The sequence below is a fragment of the Moschus berezovskii genome, chromosome 25 (assembly GCF_049115385.1).
Source record: "Moschus berezovskii isolate FMDL1 chromosome 25, NW_MosBer_1.0, whole genome shotgun sequence".
Taxonomy (NCBI): domain Eukaryota; kingdom Metazoa; phylum Chordata; class Mammalia; order Artiodactyla; family Moschidae; genus Moschus; species Moschus berezovskii.
The window spans coordinates 4,744,469-4,750,281 of record NC_142484.1 but is presented as its reverse complement, the minus strand read 5'-3'; the positions used below and the strand labels follow the sequence as shown (position 1 = coordinate 4,750,281).

Below are 5,813 nucleotides of genomic sequence, written 5' to 3'. Positions count from 1 at the left end.
GCAGTGCCCAGAGGTGCGGAAGTGAGACAGGAGGGAAAAGGCTCTTGAGAACTCCGTTGCTTCTGCCCGGCTTTGAGCCGTCGGGTCCTCGGCTCACCAGCCCCAGCCTCCCTCTGCGGGTTACCATGGCGGCAGCGAGATGTTTGCAGGTGCCCCAGAGAGGGTGACTTGAGGGGGAGGGGACAGGCTGGCAGTCGGGGTGGAGGGGGGTGCTGGTGTAAACCCACTCTTGACTTGGGGGGGGCCAGGAGGGAGGCAGGCGAGGGATGACGTTGCACTAAGTACCGGGGTCACTTTCTGCGTTTCCGCTGGGCCCGCTGTTGGTGCATGTGGACACACAGGACAAAAATATGCCTTGACCCCCACATGGAATTAGTCACAGTTCTCCATGGGTCTAGTGGAGAATCGGGGAGTTGTTCTCCAGTCTGAGTGCTCTGATGTCTCCTCTTTGTGGGAGTCCATGTTTCTGAAACTCTCTGGCAGAAGTAGCTGTTTTCCAGACAACACTCAGAATTGTTTAGCTCCTTGTACAGCTGCTCGAACTGGAATTTACCCCCCCAGGCCTGAGCCAGCTGAACAGATTATGCTGATTGATACGTATGTGTATTTCAAGTCATTAAAAATTAAAAAAAAATAAAATTCCAGTATCTTTTAAAATAAATAATGGTAAAATGCATCTAACAGAAAACTTGCCATTTTTAATTGCCCTTTAAAATAAATCTTTAAAGTTTTGGCTGTTCTGGATCTTTGCTGCTTTGAGTGGGCTTTCTCCAGTTGCGGTGGCTTCTCTCGTCGCCGCGGGGCTTTAGGCGCGCGGGCTTCAGTAGTTGCAACACGTGGGCTCGGTGGAGGCGGTGCACGGAGTCCTCCCGGACCCAGGATCGAACCTGTCCATGTCCCCTGCCTTGGCAGGTAGATTCTTATCCACTGGACCACCAGGGAAGTCCCCCTTTTAACCAGTTTTAAATGTACAGTTCTGTGGCCTTAAGTACATTCACGGTGCTGGGCAGCCGTCTCCTCCATCATCTCCAAAACTCTTTATCTAGTCAAACTGGAGCTCTGTCCCCATTAAGCATGAGCTCCCCATCCCTTCCCCAGCCCCTGGCCCCCAGCATCTTAGTTTCTGTCTCCATGAATGTGGCGACTCTAGGGACCTCATGAGTGGACTCGTGCAGCATTGGTCCTTTGGTGACTGGCTTATTTCACTTAGCATTATGTGTGTGAGATTCATCTGCGTGGTAGCATGTGTCAGAACTTCCCTCCTCTTTAAGGCAGAATGACATTCCATTGTATGGATGGACCACATTTTGTTTATCCATTCATCTGTCCATGGACACTTGAATTGATTCCATGTTTGGGTTGCAAATACCTGTTCGAGAGCTTGCTTTCCACTCTCTTGAGGAAATAACCAGAATCAGAATTGCTGGATCACGTGATCATTCTATTTCTAATTTTTTTGGGGGACCATTTCGCTCCCCACATTACATTACCACCAACACTGCACAAAGTTATTCCAATTATTCCACATCCTCACCAACACTGGTTATTTTCTATACTTTTTTTTTTCACAGTAGCTATTCTAATGGGTGTGAGGGGATCCCTTAATTTAACTTTTGAATACAGAAAATAATAATATCTTTCTACCTAACAGAACCCCATGTCCCCTGTACAATCAAAGACACACTAATTCTCCTTCCAAAAAAGGAGATGCAAAGTTCCACCTCTAAGCAGTGTTTTCTAGCTGAGCTGCAATCCCTTTCTATATCTTGTAACTTAAAATACCAGATATTGGTTGAACCACTGTATTTTTTAAATTAAAAAAAATTACTTAATTATTCAGTTGTTCTGGGTCTTCCTTGCTATAACAGGATCTTCAGTTTTGGCAAATGGCATTTAGTTCCCTGACCAGGGGTTGAACCTGGGCCCCTGCATTGGGAGTGCAATGTCTTAGCCACTGGACCACCAGGGAAGCCCCTTGAGCTGCTATTAACCCACTTTAGTCGTTGGACTATCAACCGATCTGGGGAGTAAACACAGACAGCATTAGTCCTGCAATTCCAACTAAGTGGATACACCTTCTTTTTCCTCTATTTATTCTATACCCATTCTCTTTGCCCCATCTCAGTTCATCCTGGTTCTTTGCTGGTGGGGTGACCAACACTTCATTCCTGAAGGATCTATGCCCTTCATGGGTCATTTAGGTTTCCCCTAGGTCTGTTCTGCAGGACATGAGAGTTCTCAGGGATGCCCCAGAGAATCTTCTGGACTCCAGGCGTAGGCTCTCTGTGGCGTTCCCCCTTGGAACCAGGACCAGTCATACCTTCTAGTACAGTAACCCCCTACTTCATCTTTTCTTTCAGAGCATAAATGGTATTCTGGAAACAGCAAAGCATCATCACTCAGCCAGTAAAGGGCCATCCCTTCATTCAGCGATGCTTAGGACGACGGGGAACCTGGTGAGACAGAGGAGCCAGTAGGCTTAATCCTGATGATGCCCTTCATTTGTAAAGTGAGTTTTTTGTTGAGAAGCAGTGTGTTATGGGCATATAATAATGGCCAAGGAGTTTTCAGATGTCCACAGATGGAGGTTTCCTCAGAAACCTTGCAGGCAGGGAAGGCAAATTCCTGTTCAGAGTAAGTGATTATTTCAGGAAAATCGAATCACTGCCCCTTCCATGATGGAAGTGGTCCAGTCAAATCAACCTGCCACTAGTTGGCTGGCAGTCACCTGGGGAATGATGTCTTCTGATGGCATAGCTGGGCCCACAGCAATGAGGGGGGTGCTGGTCAGCTTCAGTGCAGAGAAGCTTGGGTTGCTGGGCCCAGGCAAAGCAGGGTTGCTGGGGACACAGGCTAACTGATGCCGTCAGACAGATCATCTTGTCGCTCTGGTGACATAGAGCCTCCTCCGTGAAGGTGGCCTCTGGTCAGCACTTAACATGGGACACAGACACCTGTCCGGCTGCCTTGCACCCACTTCGAGAGGTTCTTCCTTAGGCCTCTTCTCCTGACATCCTGTGACCCGTTGTCCAATCTTGTTCCTTTGGAGTCCCTGACCATCTGTTAAGCCCTGCTGACAAGTCAGTGTGGGCCCACATCTCTGACCTTCTCTCCTTACAAATGAAAGGAGCAACCAGGTGCATGTCTGACATTCTGTCCCCGCTCCCTTCAGGACCACCTCCCTGGAGCTGCAGAATTTCTGCTGTCTATTCTCAGGCGATACCGGCATATCATTCAAGCCTGAAGTCTTTCTTCCTGGTGCTCTGTTCATTTTATAAAGGAATTGGGGGAGATCAAAACATGATAGCATCACTGTTTCATCTTCCCCAAACTGCCTTCAAGTCCACTTGAAATAGAAATGGTACTAAAGAACTGATGCTTTCAAACTGTGATGCTGGGGAAGACTCTTGACCTTGGACAGCAAGGAGATCAAACCAGTCAATGCTAAAGGAAATCAACCTTGAATATTCACTGTAAGGACTGATGCTGAAGCCGAAGCTCCAGTCCTTTGGCCACCTGATGCAAAAAGCCAGTTCACTGGAAAAGACCGCGATGCTGGGAAAGATTGAAGGCAAAAGGAGAAGGGAGAGGCAGAGGGTGAGATGGTTGGATAGCCTCACTGACTCAGTGGACCTGAGTTTGAGCAAACTCCTGGAGATGGTGAGGGACAGAGGAGCCAGGCATGTTGCAGTCCGTGGGGTCGCAAAGAGTCGGACACGACTGAGTGGGTGAAAAACAGCAGTAGCAGAAGCATCTGTTCTGCAAGTCCTGGGTTGATGGCACCATGAAGCGGGCTCTTCAGTAGAAACAAGCAGTGCCGCAGAGCAGAGCAGGAGGCCCACAGGGATCTGGGTCTTTCTGGGCCCCCACTGCCAGACTGCCAGCCCCAGTGGAGAAAGCTGTGGGCAGGGCCACCATCACAGCCCTCGGTGTGACTGAGGAGGGCGAGCAGGCTGGATTCCAGCTCCCGCCTGAGCCCTGGTCCCCGTGCTGGTGCTGCGGCCCTCCCCGCTTCCGTGCCTGTGGGCTCGCTGACCACAGGGAGGGCGAGACGGCCTGCCTTGAAGGCCTCTCTCTGCGGGGAACTCCCTACCAGGGAGTCTGCAAAGGGGCCTCTCCCTGAGATGGTTAGAGCCATCCCAGGTGAATGCTTGCCCTCCTGGCTCTGAACTGCCCCAAATCCCTCCCAGCAGAAACTCGGGGTTCCCTCACCTCTGTGGTCACCCGTGCCACCTGCAGCCTCACGTGGGGAAGGGCCTCGGGGAGCGGAGGCAGGTGGACAAGCAGAACAAGGAGAGTCAAAGGGATCTGGCCAGTTACGGAGTCACTGGCCCATCTCAGGTCAGCCCAGCTGGAGGGGCTTCTTGGCAGAGAGACCCCAGGGTGATGACTCTTCAGGAGGAGTCCCCCCAACTTTCCAACCTCTGCCCCACACGGTTGGGGCGGTTCCCAGTTGCTCAGTTCTCGGGTTGATACAGGCCTTTTCCAACCTCTGTGCTCATGAGCTCCCCCTACTTGCTGGTCCCTGGAGGATTTCCATCATTTTCAGGGGCCCATTCAAATGTCACCTCCTCCAGGAAGCCCTCCCCTGCAGCCCTGCCAGAGGACAGGCACACGTCCCAAAGCCGCTCGATGCAGGATGAATGGGTCCAGTGCAGAACCCTCAGCCAGCTCTGAAGGGCAGAGAAGTTTCCTTCCCAGCTCCGGTTGCCTGGACATTGCCAGCTCTCCGAGGAGCTCACGTGTTCCTGAGTCGTGTGGGTACTTCCCCTCCACCCACAGAACAGACCTTGACCATGACCTGCCAGGTCTGCTGGCCTGGCTTAGATCCCTGGCAGGACCCGCCCTCCTCAGCCTGGATGCCTCCCGGTCCCACCCTGTCCAGGACCGGCTCCCTGGTCCTGGTGGCCTCTGTCCCTTGGGCCCACGCCCCAAGAGGAGCCTGGGCAGTTGGCCTGGCAGCAAGTTCAAAGTCCGGGCTGCTTCCAGAGGCTGCAGAGTCTGCTCCGTCCCTCTCCCACAGTCTCCCGCTCACCTTACCTTTTAAGGTGTGGCATTGAGACATATTTGTACTGGGTCACCTCCAGTCCCAAGGGATTCCTACGGGGCATCTGGTCTTCTGCTGGGGGGAGATGTCTGCCTCCTCCCCATCTAATCCACCCCCTCCAACCACCACACTTGAAAAGAGTAAATCTCATCGTGTCTGTCTCCCGAGCTTCAGACCCTCCAGATGCACCCTGTTGCTCTCAGAAGAAGCTGCCCCGTAGCTTGGATGCCAAACCCTGTGGGGTCTGCTGCCGCCCCTCACTCGACCTCGGTCCCTCCCCTCCAGCATACTGTCCCCAGCCCGCTGTCGCTCCCCTTAAATGCCATGCCCTCTCCTGCCCTGACCCGTGGCCAACTCCTCCTCATCCTTCAGACCCCAGCTAAAATGTCACCTCCTCCCAGAGGCCCTCCCAGACCGTCTCATGCAAAGATGGCCTCTCTCTGTAGCTTTTTTTAGAATTGAGATTTTTGTTTGTTTGTTTTGGTTTATTATGTTTTAATTAATTGATTTATTGAGTGGAGCCAAGCCTTACTTTAGGTATGTGGGAACTTTAGTCTTCGTGGTGGCATGCAGGATCTTTTAACTGTGACATGCAAGCTCAGCTGTGGCCTGTGGGATCTAGTTCCCTGACCAGGCATCGAACCCCCTAAGAGCACAGAGTCTTAGTCACTGGACCACCATGGAAGTCCCTAGAATTCAGATTTAATGAATTTTCTTACCATAAAAATCCCATGTACAGAGAAGCCTGGCAGACTAAAGTTCATGG

At 51.7% G+C, this 5,813-nt stretch overlaps 1 non-coding gene across 1 annotated transcript; it reads right to left on the bottom strand.

The window, feature by feature from the left end:
- Positions 1–1,897: 1,897 nt before the first annotated feature.
- On the bottom strand, positions 1,898–1,969 carry TRNAG-CCC (transfer RNA glycine (anticodon CCC)). The gene has a single exon. It is a non-coding gene; the product is annotated as a tRNA-Gly (tRNA).
- Positions 1,970–5,813: the final 3,844 nt, after the last annotated feature.